Source organism: Salvelinus sp. IW2-2015, linkage group LG4q.1:29 (genome assembly GCF_002910315.2).
Source record: "Salvelinus sp. IW2-2015 linkage group LG4q.1:29, ASM291031v2, whole genome shotgun sequence".
Lineage (NCBI taxonomy): Eukaryota > Metazoa > Chordata > Actinopteri > Salmoniformes > Salmonidae > Salvelinus > Salvelinus sp. IW2-2015.
The window spans coordinates 32,600,516-32,615,068 of NC_036842.1; positions in this window are offsets into that span (position 1 = coordinate 32,600,516).

The following is a 14,553-nucleotide window of genomic DNA, read 5'->3' on the forward strand; positions in this document are numbered from 1 at the left end:
TGCACATCTATCACTCCAGTGTTTAATTGCTAAAGTGTAATTACTTCGCCACCATGGCCTATTTCTTGCTTTACCTCCCTAATCGTACCTCATTTGCACACTGTATATAGATTTTTTATTTTGCGTTATTGACTGTACATTTGTTTATTCCATGTGTAACTCTGTGTTGTTGTTTGTGTCACACTGCTTTGCTTTATCTTGGACAGGTCGCAGTTGTAAATGAGAACTTGCTCTCAACTGGCCTACCTGGTTAAATAAAGGTTAAAAAAATAATATATCTCTTCCCAACTATTTTGCAATCTATTTGGCACAGCTGGCAATATATTGGTCCTTAAATGAAACAGGTATATTTTTTTATTTTTCACAATTTTCTTTAACCAATTTTGGTCTTTCTTTGGGATAGGGGGTGCTATTTTCACTTTTGGGGAAAATCGTATCCAATTTAAACGGCCTCGTACTCAATTCTTGCTCGTACAATATGCATATTATTATTACTATTGGATAGAAAACACTCTCTAGTTTCTAAAACCGTTTGAATTATTTCTCTAAGTGAAACAGAACTCTTTTTACAGCCCATTTCCTAAACAGAAGTGAGATTTCCAAAAGCGAGGTCTCTCTTCAAGAGCTTGTCTATAAAAGGGCATGTCACTTATGACTGTAGAAACACGTTATACACCTTCCCCTGGGTGTCATGCGGAAGTGAGAGCAGAAATGACTTGATTATCTCGTTCTGGGATTGAATACAACCTCTTGGAGTGAGAGGTCCGCCATTATTTTTTTTTGGAAGGCGCGAAGTTGGACCTGGAATCGCCTCCTGGAAAACCGTCGTTATAGGTGAATATGATCTCCGGCTTCTATTTTATTTGATACATGTCACAATATCATCCTAAAGTATGTTTTTTCAATATAGTTTAATTATATTATTGAAATTTATTCGGGACTTTAGACGTGATGTGTTGGAGGAATTTGTTCAAGAAGGAGAGGTTAGCGCCGCACGGCCAGTGTGCTTGCTAATTCAAGAGGGAAATAGTTCGTTCTGGATCCAAACAAAGACGGTTCTGAACAAAGGACCCCTTGTACAACATTCTGATGGAAGATCAACAAAGATAAGSACCCAATTTGGGATGCTATTTCATATATCTGTCGAACTGWGCTATCGCTACCGTTTGCCTTGATTCAATGCTGCTGTGTGTTAGCTATTGTAGTAAGCTAATATAACGATATATTGTGTTTTCGCTGTAAAACACTTCAAAAATCGGAAATATTGGCTGTATTCACAAGATCTTTGTCTTTCATTAGCTATCCACCATATATTTTTCTGAAATGTTTTATGATGAGTAATTAGGTAGTTGACGTTGGTGTCTGTATTTACTCTGGCTACTCCCGTGCGATTTCTGACTGTAGCTATGATGGTAGCAGTAATGTAAAACTGATTTATAGCTCAAATATGCACATTTTTTTAACAAAACATAGATTTATTGTGTAACATGTTATAGGACTGTCATCTGAGGGAGTTGGTTCTAGGTTAGTTAGGTTGGCTTTGTGCATGCTACCTGCATGCTACCGGTGCTGTGAAAAATGTCTGTCCTCTTTTGTATTTGGTGGTGAGCTAACATAAATATACGTGGTGTTTTTGCTGTAATACATTTAAAAAATCGGACATGTTGGCTGGATTCACAAGATGTTTATCTTTCAAATGCTGTATTGAATTTGAATTTCCCGCTCTGCCTTTTCAGTGGAATGTGGGAGAATCCGCTAGCGGAACCCCTGTCCTAGACAGGTTTTAATGCAGGGCCGACAGACAAGTTCCTTACTTCTTCCCCCTTCCACTTGCGTCTTCCATTTTTGCTGTAATGCTGTCAATGTTAACTTGGGTAGCCCGAGTTCAAATAAAATCCAATAACATTTTATTGGTTGCATAGACATACAGTATTTAGCAGATGTTATTGCGGGTGTAGCGAAATCCTTGTGTTCTTAGCTCCAACAGTGCAGTAATATCTAACAATTCACAACAATACACACAAATCTAAAAGTAAAAGAATGGATTTAAGAAATATATAAATATTAGGATGAGCAATGTCGGAGTGCGGGGTATAAATATATACTGAACAAAAATATAAGCGGGACATGCAACAATTTCAATGATTTTAATAAGTTACAGTTCGTATAAAAACATCACTCAATTGAAATAAATTAATTAGGCCCTAATCTATGGATTTCACATGACTGGGCAGGAGCGCAGCCATGGGTGGGCCTGGCTCTCCAGTGGGTGGGTCTATGCCCTACCAGCCAATCAGAATTAATTTTCCCCCACAAAAGGGCTTTATTACAGACAGAAACACTCCTGTTTCATCCGTTGTTGGGTGGCTGGTCTCAGACGATCCTGCAGGTGAAGAAGCCGGACGTGGAGGTCCTGGGTTGGTGTGGTTACACGTGGTCTACGTTTGTGAGGCCGGTTGGACAGGGCGATAGTCATTTACTTCAGTTACCTTTACTTTCTGGGGTACAGGAACAATAGTGGACATCTTGAAGCAAGTGGGGACAGCAGACTGGAATAGAGAGAGATTGAATATGTATGTAAACACTCCAGCCATCTGGTCTGCGCATACTCTTTGGACATGGCTAGGGATGCCGTCTGGGCCGGCAGCCATGAGAGGGTTAACACGTTTAAATGTCTTACTCACGTCAGCCATGGAGAACGAGAGCCCACGGTCCTCGTGAGCGGCCTGCGTCGGTGGCACTGTGTTATCCTCAAAATGGGGCCGAAGAAGGTGTTTAGCTTGCCAGGGAGCAAGACGTCAGTGTCCGCTGGTTTTCCCTTTGTTTTTCCCTGGAGTCCCTGCCACATACGTCTCGTGTCTGAGCCGTTGAATTGCGACTCCACTTTTGCCTGTTTGATTTCCTTATGGAGGGCATAACTGCACTGTTTGGATTCAACCATATTCCCAGTCACCTTACCATGGTTAAATGGTGGTTATCGATTTCAGTTTTGCACGAATGCTGCCATCTATCCACGTTTTTTGTTTTGGTAGGTTTTAATAGTCACAGTGGGAACAATATCCCCCATACACTTCCTGATGAACTAAGTCACCATGTCAGTGTATATGTCAATGATATTCTCAGAGCCAACCCGGAACATATCCCAGTCCAAGAGATCAAACCAATCTTGAAGCATGGATTCCGATTGGTCTGACCAGCGTTGAATAGACCTTAGCACGGGTACTTTCTGTTGAGTTTCTGGCTATAGGAAGGGTGGAGCAGAATGGAGTTGTGATCTGATTTGCCGAAGGGAGGGCAGCGGAGGGCCTTGTAGCCATCCCGGAAGGGAGAGAAACAATGGTCGAGAGTTTTTGAAGGGCGAGTATGTGAGAGCAAAATTGCAAGATTATGTTATAATACTGTAATTGCATCAAATGGTTGTTTTATGTAACAGAATAGGGGGTTCTTATAACTCTATTGTGTCTGTGTGCACTGAAAGTGGGCCTCTGGGAGATTTAACACTGACAGGAGATTTACGATGTCTTTGGGTGATACCGCATTCCAGAGCATGAGTTAATGTTTCTGTTCTATAAGGTTCCAGGGAGAGATGGCTCGGGGCCAGACCCTGGTTTCTACACAATGAAAACAGTTTTTGCAGCAGATACTGTCTGCTGTCAATTATAAGTATATTTCATACAAATCTTAATCTTGTGACCCATTCCATGCATCTGTTGTTTGTCATGTAAACTGAAGGGGGTGTATCTTGGCTATAAAAGACCTTTGTACCTTTGTCTCGGGACTCTCAACGAATCATCTGAGGCTGATTCGTCGACCAGCCATCATTATTGTAGAGCGCTCAATCGATTCACTTTATATGTGTGTGTTGTATTGACCTGCTCCCTTATTAATAAGCAAATAAAGACTTAGTTTAGGTATAACTCAAACTTGTGTGATAAGTTTGTCTCTCCTCATTTGATAGTAAAGAAATTAACCACCACAAGTACTACAGGCAATGTGTTGATAGAACTTCAGTAGTTTTCCTCAGATTTGCTTTGTTAAACTGCAGCTACAATAAAGGCAGCCTCAGCATATGTGGTTTCCAGTTTGCACAAAGTTTGCAGTGAAGTTCTTTGAGGGCCGTTGTTGTCACGAATCCCGTTTCCTGAGTCTGGGTTTTGCCTGTGTTCTGTCCTGGAGTGTTTTTCCGGTGTCCTGGAACGCACCCTGTCTGGTTGCCGGGCGATGTAGCTAGTTGGGAGATCTCTGATTACCCGCACCTGTATCCCATCAGCTATCTGCACACCTGGTCCTGATCATCATCTCTCCTCTTCATAAGCTCGGACCTGACATCCATTCCCTGCCGGATCGTTAGCCATGAACAGTATGTTGTGCCAGCGTATCAGCCTCCCGTTTGATAGAATTTGTTTTGTTGTTTTGTACGTCGTGCTTGCCTTAAGCTTACCTCCGTTTGTTCTGTTTACAGTTATTCACCCGGATTACTTACCCCATTCCTGCCTGGTCGTCGGTGGCTTCCGCTACTCCCTTGGATCTACCTATTCACTCCCATCAACTCACCGCCGCTGCCCGCTACGCCACCTGGATCTTTCTACCTCTACATATTCACTTGTAAATAAATACTCACCTTCTTCGTACTCTCCTTGTCCTGGTCTGCTTCTGGGTTCGATTTTGAAAGAACGTGACAGTTGTGGTATCGGCTTGAGTGGGAATATACACACGGCTGTGACTGTAACCGAAGAGAATTCTCTTGGGAGGTATTACGGTCGACATTTGATTGTGAGGTATTTTAGGTTGGGTGAACAAAAGGATTTGAGTTCCTGTACGTTATCACAATCACACCACGAGAAGTTTATCATGAAACATACACCTCTGCCTTTCTTCTTTATTCCTGTCTGTGCAATGTACTGAGAAGCCAGCTGGCTGTATGGACGGTAACAGTATATCTGGAGAGAGGAATGATTCCGTGAAACAGAGTATGCTGTAGTCTCTGATATCTCTCTGGAAGGAGATCCAGAGAGGAGATCCTAGCCCTGACCTTGTCTACTAAGTCGTATTTCTGGTCGGAAGGTGAGTTACCGGCGCTCTTTCTGGCTGTATGTACAGTGTCTTGCAAAAGTATTCATCCCCCTTGGCATTTTTCCTATTTTGTTGCATTACAACCTGTAATTTAAATTGATTTTTATTTGGATTTCATGTAACTGACATACACAAAATAGTCCAAATTGTGGAAGTGAAATTAAAAAAATGACTTGTTTCAAAAAATACTAAAACATTTAAAACGGAAAAGTGGTGCATGCATATGTATTCACCCCCTTTGTTATGAAGCCCCTAAATAAGATCTGGTGCAATCAATTACCTTCAGAAATCACATAATTTATTTAAATAAAGTCCACCTGTGTACAATCTAAGTGTCACATGATCTGTCACATGATCTCAGTATATATACACCTGTTCTGAAAGGCCCCATAGTCTGCAACACCACTAAGCAAGCGGCACCATGAAGACCAAGGAACTCTCCAAACAGGTCAGGGACAAAGTTGTTGAGAAGTACAGATCAGGGTTGGGTTATAAAACAATATCCAAAACTTTGAACATCCCACTGAGCACCATTAAATCCATTATTAAAAAATGGAAAGAATATGAAACAACAACAAACCTGCCAAGAGAGGGCCACCCACCAAAACTCACAGACCAGGCAAGGAGGGCGTTAATCAGAGAGGCAACAAAGAGACCAAAGATAACCCTGAAGGAGCTGCAATGCTCTTTGGAGTATCTGTCCATAGGACCACTTTAAGCCGTATACTCCACAGAGCTGGGCTTTACGGAAGAGTGGCCAGAAAAAAGCCATTGCTAAAAGAAAGAAATAAGTAAACATGTTCGGTGTTCGCTAAAAGGCATGTGGGAGACTCCCCAGACATATGGAAGAATGTACTCTGGTGAGATGAGACAAAAATGTTGCTTTTTGGCCATCAAGGAAAACGCTATCTCTGGCGCAAACCCAACACCTTTCATCACCCCGAGAACACCATCTCCATAGTGAAGCATGGTGGTGGCAGCATCATGCTGTGGGGATGTTGTTCATCGTTAGGGACTGGGCAACTGGTCAGAATTGAAGGAATGATGGGTGGCGCTAAATACAGGGAAATTCCTGAGGGAAACCTGTTTCAGTCTTCCAGAGATTTGAGACTGGGATGGAGGTTCACCTTCCAGCAGGACAATGACCCTAAGCATACTGCTAAAGCAACACTTGAGTGGTTTACGGGGAAACATTTAAATGTCTTGGAATGGCCTAGTCAAAGCCCAGACCTCAATCCAATTGAGAATCTGTGGTATGACTTAAAGATTGCTGTACACCAGCGGAACCCATCCAAAATGAAGAAGCCGGAGCAGTTTTCCCTGAAGAATGGGCCACAATCCCAGTGACTAGATGTGCCAAGCTCATAGAGACATACCCCAAGAGACTTGCAGCTGTAATTGCTGCAGAAGGTGGCTCTACAAAGTATTGACTTTGGGGGGGGTGAATAGTTATGCACGCTCAAGTTTTCTGTTTTTTTGTCTTATTTCTTGTTTGTTTCACAATGAAAAGCATTTTGTATCTTAAAAGTGGTAGGCATGTTGTGTAAATCAAATGATACACACCTCCAAAAAAATATATATTTTAATTCCAGGTTGTAAGGCAACAAAATAGAAAAAAAGCCAAGGGGGGTGAATACTTTCACAAGTCACTGTAATAACACAAAAAAACGTTATGGGCTAATAATGTAAGAAATACAAACACAAATATATAATAAATACTGCAAAGTTGTTTAGGAGCTAGAAGCAGAGCTGCCATGTCTGATCACGGCAGATGAGTCAAATTAGAAGCCGGAATTGGGGTAAGTAACTGCCGATCTGATGTTCAAGAGTTCTTGTCGGTTGTAAGAAATAATAGTGGATACATTTTGTGAAAATATAGTAAAAATAAACAAAAAAACTAAGTTGGGTCGGAGCTTGCAAAACGGCAGCCATCCAATACGGCGCCATCTTCACTGTTCTTTCATGCGCAATGATGCACCTGGTCTCTCCGCTGCCTATCAGCTATTCCTATTTGTTCTTGTGGACTCATATTGAAAATTGATGCAGCTTTGAATGCTTTTATGTGTGGTATGATTGACAGTTAGCTTATTGCAGATCTGGACAAACAATCCACCTACCACTATTGTCACAATGAATGGTGGATAGAGGGCAGGATTGACAGTTAGACTGGTAGATTATACTGACCTGTGGTATAGTAAAAGTTAGTGCGCGGAAAAGTGTAGTGCGTAAGGGAAGTACCAAAACACCTTGATATAGGGAGGTGCATGCAAGCAGATGAGGAAATTTGGCTAGGATAGAAGAAATTATATAATAAAACCTGCAAAAAGCGAGTAATAACATTACCTTGTTACACAATCACCTCCTCTGCAACTCTTTTAGGTCTATTATGCCTGAGTGAATGGTTGATCAATTCAGTGGTCTGCCTAAGTGCAGTTGAAAGGCCACTTGGCCCTGTTACTCTCCTGCACATTTTATAGGTCAGTTCTTTTCATTGTTATTCATATGTGTAATGGGCTTCTTTTCTGCCTTTCAAACTTTTTTTCTGGGCGTTCAAATGAAAGAAAAATTGGACTGCCAAAAAGCGCAGAAAATATTAATTCACACTACATATATTTTTATCTCAGTTCCAGTTTTATCTCAGGTTCTGAGGAGAGAGCTGTGAATGGTGAGGAACTTCAGGAAAATGACTAGCTTGTCAAAGTGACACAGCAGGTGGATTTTCAGCCAGTTTTGGCACTCACAATGGGACTGTCACTGTCCGACTGTGTTATCTACTCCCCTGCCAGTACAGAGGAATTAAGTTGTGAATTGCTGTTTTACAGGGTCCAGATGGACATTGAGTAGGTAGTGAGTAACCTTGCATGCCAGGGGTCTTATACAGTATATCAATCATCTCAGCTTAGGAGGCAGGGCAGGGCTCACAGGTGTTTGGAGGGAGGACAGAGTGTGTATTGAGGTTACAGAGATTGAAACTGAGAAGTTGATTTTCAGAAATGCCAAAGAGAATGTCAGAGTTGTAGAGAGAGAGAGAAATAGAAAGAGTGAGTGTGTTTGTGTGCATGGGTGGGTGGGTGGGTGTGTGGGTGCCTGCCTGCCTGCCTGCCTGCCTGCGAGCATGCGTGTGTGGTTGGCTGTGCCATGCAAAGAGGAAAAACCCAAATTACTTACAGTGCATTCGAAAAGTATTCAGACCTCTTTCCTTTTTCCACATTTTGTTACGTTACAGCCTTATTCTAAAATCGATTACAAAAATTTTTTCCTCATCAATCTACACATAATACCCCACCATAATGACAAATTTAAAAAAAACACATTTACATAAGTATTCAGGCCCTTTACTCAGTACTTTGTTGAAGCACCTTTGGAAGCGATTACAGCCTCGAGTCTTCTTGGATATGACGCTAAAAACTTGGCACACCTGTATTTGGGGAGTTTCTCCCATTCTTCTCCGCTTGAGAGGATCAGGTCTCTCCAGAGATGTTAGATCGGGTTCAAGTCCAATCTCTGGCTGGGCCACTCAAGGACATTCAGAGACTTGTCCCGAAGCCACTCCTGTATTGTCTTGGCTGTGTGCTTAGTGTCATTGTCCTGTTGGAAGGTGAACCTTCGCCCCAGTCTGAGGTCCTGTCACGTCCTGGCCATAGCAAGCCTTTATTTTCTATGGTGTAGTAGGTCAGGGTGTGACTGGGGGGTTAGTCTAGTTTATATTTTCTATGTGGGGTTCTAGGTTGTTTTTTCTATGTTGGGGTTTTGGTATGATTCCCAATTAGAGGCAGCTGGCTATCCTTGTCTCTAATTGGGGATCATACTTAAGTAGCATTTTTTCCACCTGTGGGTTGTGGGATATTGTTTATGTTTGGAGTTAGTGCACTTTGCACCTCTGTAGTCACGGTTTGTTCGTTTATTGTTTATTGTTTTGTCTTTGCTATAGTTTCACTTCTTTAATAAATTATGTTGAACTCACGCCTTGGTCCGTCTCTACAAACGAACGTGATAGGTCCTGAGCCCTCTGGAGCAGGTTTTCATCAAGGATCTCTCTGTACTTTGCTCTGTTCATCTTTCTCTCATAATAGTCTCCCAGTACCTGTCGCTAAAGAACATCCCCACAGCATGATGATGCCACCACCATGCTTCACCGTAGGGATGGTGCCATGTTTCCTCCAGACGTGATGCTTTACATTCATGCAAAAGAGTTCCATTTTTGTTTCATCAGACTAGAGAATCTTGATTCTCATGGTCTGAGAGTCCTTTAGGTGCCTTTTGGCAAACTCCAAGCGGGCTTATCATGTGCCTTTTACTGAGGAGTGGATTCCGTCTAGCCACTCCACCATAAAGGCCTGATTGGTGGAGTGCTGCGGAGATGGTTGTCCTGAGTTCCCGAGTCACATTATCCCAGAGCATGAATAAACGGCTGTGTGAACACACATTGCCCGAATTCCATTAATTCAGATTTTGGATACCATACCTTAAACCCCTTTTTTATTATGATGTATATGACATTTCTATTTCAAACCAGAAAAGGATTCCTCAACAGATAATACAATGAAGACCATTTTCTACCAACTGAAGTAGTGAGTGACATTTGTGGACTTCAGGTGAAAGAAGTAATAGGATGATTCTCGGAAAAATATATTCTTATATCTAGAGGTCATCGCTGAACATAGAAAGAGAACAGAAAGTAATGGCATCATCTGATATCTCATAACAACCTCCTACAAACTTTAGAAATGGTGTCTCTAAACCTATTCTGAGCATATATCCAGTACTGTGAAACATTGTCTTGGTCTCTCTAATGTAAACTGAAAACATCACAGAGATTACACAGACAGCTGCTACCAACAAAGAATGCAATTAGAGATTGATTAGTCAATAACTTGTCTGGCTAATCAAATTACGACATCGCATCTGAGAATCAAATATACCCATCAGCATTTAGATACTGAGCAAATAGGTATATTTACAACAGAGCAGTACATTGGGAAGTTGGGCAAAGTTATAAATCCTTTTAATGAATGAAAGAAACCAAAAGAATTGGGCTTATTAAAATGGGCCTCAATTCCATTGTTTATTAATGTAGCTCCTTCCTAGACAGTATGATTGTGCGTGTAGAAAAACAGATGCCTATTGAAATTCCTGCATTACAAATTAATAACTCATGAATCCCTTTTAGTATTTATGGCACAATTATATTTCACAACCACATGGATATCTGGCTGTCACCCCATCTGAAATCATTAGCATTTTAATATTATACATAGATACAGTATCACAGTATATATGTGAGTGGGGTTCATGTTGACCTGCTTTAGCACACAGAGCTGAAGTAAATCAAAGAAGCTGTGTGTGTGTGTGTGTGTGTGTGTGTGTGTGTGTGTGTGTGTGTGTGTGTGTGTGGTGTGTGGTGTTGTTGTGTGTTGTGTGTGTGTTGGTTGTGTGTGTGTGTTTGGTGTTGTGCGTGCGCATTAGAGTGAGAGAATGTGTGTGTTGTTTATGCATGTTAGGTTCTCTACTGGGGAAATTCTTTTAATGGCCTCACCTTCAGTGCTTGCATGGATATTTTTCTCCAGTTGCAGTTTGGTATCCAAGTAACATTATAGCTACTACAGCACAACTGTTATTGTTCCCTGCCACACAAACACAGAGCCATCCATCAAGGTTATTTTTTGGAACTGGGTAGAGTTCTGCAGAATAAGGTGATATAAAATTAAAAGGGCCCTGTTGCTAATGAGTTTCACAGCATTTTTTTTGGTTTACTATGGTACACAATACATAGCCTACTTTGAGATGACAGTTTCTAGTTTGATTTAAGAGCACACTACTCCTTTCCCTGGAGACCACAGTCTCTGCTGTTATTCCTCCTTTCTGTTTCCTCTGAGACCTATAGGTCCCTCTCTCCAGCCAGTAAAGACAATTACTTACATTTATGTCATTCTTATCCAGAACAACAAGGGTTGAGTCACCTAGTCGGCACGGGGATTCGAACCAGAAACCTTTCAGTCACTACCTACTGAATTACTTAATTTGTTACTGTAGTCTCAGTGAGACAGGGTAACCAGCAGCAGCAGCAGATACAGCAGGCCCAGGGGAGTGAAGTTGTGATTGTGTGATGATCTGAGAGGGACATGATGGTACTGAATGGCTCGATTGCACCACCTGCTGGTAAAGAGGGGAGGGGGGGACACAGAGAGTATGGGTGATGCATGGTTACTTCTGGTCTTTCTATAGATCCTATCCAGAAACAACCCCTAGTCTAAGCCCAAGGCACCTAAGGCTCGTCCATAGAGAAGGATAGAGGCCTCTAGTGGCAAAAAGGCAGTATTAGCATGGGAAGTGCCGTTGAGAACTTCCACAATTTTTATGTAGTTAACTGGGTGTTCTTCCAAATTCATTGGCTGATCCCTCCTGGTGACCCTGTTTGAGTCATATTGATAAAACAATCGTGAAAAAAAACAGACTACTTCAAAATGTAGATAGCCTCAATGGCGCTGCCCATGCTGTCAAAGACACTATAATGGAACTAATATTATTATTATTTTTTTATTTTTTTTCACCTTTATTTAACCAGGTAGGCTAGTTGAGAACAAGTTCTCATTTGCAACTGCGACCTGGCCAAGATAAAGCATAGCAGTGTGAACAGACAACACAGAGTTACACATGGAGTAAACAATAAACAAGTCAATAACATGGTAGAAAAAAAGAGAATCTATATACAATGTGTGCAAAAGGCATGAGGTAGGCAATAAATCGAATAATTACAATTTAGCAGATTAACAACTGGAGTGAGTGAAGATCATCAGGAGTGATCAGGTGCAGAGAAGGAGGATGACTGGTGTGCAGAAAGAGCAAAAGAAAGTAAGAATAAATAAAAGCAGTATGGGGGGTGAGGTAGGTAATGGTGGGTAGTTACAGATGGACTATGTACAGCTGCAGCGATCGTTAGCTGCTCGGATAGCAGATTTTTAAAGTTGTTGAGGGAGATAAAAGTCTCCAACTTCAGAGATTTTGCAAATTCGTTCCAGTCGCAGGCAGCAGAGAACTGGAAGGAAAGGCGTCCAAATGAGGTTTTAGCTTTAGGGATGATCAGTGAGATACACCTGCTGGAGCGCGTGCTGCGGTGGGTGTAGCCATCGTGACCAGTGAAACTGAGATAAGGCGGCACTTTACCGTAGCATAGCCTTGTAGATGACCTGGAGCCAGTGGGTCTGACGACGAACATGTAGCAGGGCGCAGCCGACTAGGGATACAGGTCGCAGTGGTGGTCTATAAGGTGCTTAGTAACAAAACGATGGCACGTGATAAACTGCATCCAGTTTGCTGAGTAGAGTGTTGGAAGCTATTTTGTAGATGACATCGCCGAAGTCGGGATCGGTAGGATAGTCAGTTTACTAGGTAAGTTTGCGCGAGTGGAAGAGGCTTGTGCGAATAGAAAGCCGATTCTGATTTGATTTTGGATTGGAGATGTTTGATATGAGTCTGGAAGGGAGAGTTTGCAGTCTAGCCAGACACCTAGGTACTTATAGATGTCACATATTCTAGGTCGGAAACCGTCCAGGGTGGTGATGCTAGTCGGCGGTGCGGGTGCAGGACAGCGAACGGTGAAAAGCATGCATTTGGTTTTACTAGCGTTTAAGACAGTTGAGGCCACGAAGGAGTGTTGATAGCATTGAAGCTCGTTTGGAGGTTAGATAGCACAGTGTCCAAGGAAGAGGCCGGAAGTATATAGAATGGTGTCGCTGCGTATAGGTGGATCAGGGAATCGCCCGCAGCAAGAGCAACATCATTGTATGTATAACAGAGAAAAGAAGTCGGCCGAGAATTGAACCCTGTGGTACCCCATAGAGACTCGCCAGAGGACCGGACAAACATGCCCTCCGATTTGACACACTGAACTCTGTCTGCAAAGCAGTTGGTGAACCAGGCAAGGCAGTCATTAGAAAACCGAGGCTACTGAGTCTGCCGATAAGAATATGGTGATTGACAGAGTCGAAAGCCTTGGCCAGGCGATGAGACGGCTGCACAGTAATGTCTTTTATCGAGGCGGTTATGATGTCGTTTAGACCTGAGCGTGCTGAGGTGCACCCGTGACCGCTCGGAAACCGGATGCACAGCGAGAGAGGTACGGTGGACTTCGGGAGAATGGTCAGTGACTTTTGTGACTAGCTGCGCAAGAGATCGAACATACAGCATAGCGCAAGCTTTTCTCAGAGATGGATAACAAGTAGGTCTAGATTTCGCAATCCACTAGTAGTTACTCTAACTCCAAAAATAAGTTGGATACTGTAAAATCCATGAGAACAAGGCACCCCCCCAGCTGCCCACTGCACTGAGTAGGTAACAGGTCACCACCGATAAATCCTGATAATCCCGAAACTTCAACAAGCATGCCCATGGTGGCCATGCCTTACCTCGGCGACTCCAACCTTGGCCAACAGCCCCGCCCCCCCCGCTGCTACTCGCTCTCAAGTTCTCTTCTCAACCCAGCTTCTCCTTTACCCAATCTCAATATGCAATGTCTGAAAGAGCTGAAAAACCTGACCCATACAAAGCAGCTGGCTTCTCATATCTGGACCCCTATTTTCTGAAACTGTCGCCGCCATTTTGTCGCACCCCCTATCACACCGGTTCCAACCTCTCCGCATAGAATCGTATGACCAAGAGGGAAAAAAATGCCGTCCATGCCCCTTCTTCCCAAAGGGAGACACCCTGACCCAAACTGTTACAGACCTATATCCATCCTGCCCTGCCTATCTAAGGTCTTCAAAGCCAAGTCCAACAAACAGATACACCATCTCGAATCCCACAACGCTCCTGTGCGAACGAACAAGAGGGGGCCGTCAATACGAGCGTAATGTAGAACAGAGCAAGAATATTCCCTGCTTAGAAGTGAACTTGTAGAAGGCTCCGTGCCCCGTCACCTTCAAACACAAATAAAGGACAGGAATAGTGTACAGATTTGAATATTGCATGGAAAAAATTACCTAAAGTAACAATAAGATAGGAAAGCACATTCTATAGAGTATGATACATGTTATCTAGCATTCAGGAGACGGCAAGATTGGAGCCACGCCCCCATCCACATCGATGGGCCGCATTGGCAGAATGTTAAAAGCTTCAATTCCTCAGCATAGACACACTGTGTGGTGAGGTGCAACGCTTCTCTTTCAAACCACACGAGGTCTGAAGTAAATCGGACTTCGCCCAAAGAACCTCACAAACCTTTTACAATGCACAATAGAGCAGTCCTGTCAGGCTGATCACCGCCTGTATACAACTGCACCGTCCGCAGCCCAAAACGCATCACCGGAACCACACTGCCGGCCCTTCAGGACATCACACACCCGTGCACAGGAGCCAAGAACCGATTGCCATCGGAAGGTACGGTGCATTCGAATTACCCATGCGGTCATGCACTGCTTTTCTGAGCTTAGGCTTCGAAACCTTGGGCAGGCGTAGGGCAGGATAGATAAGGTTGGAAACAGT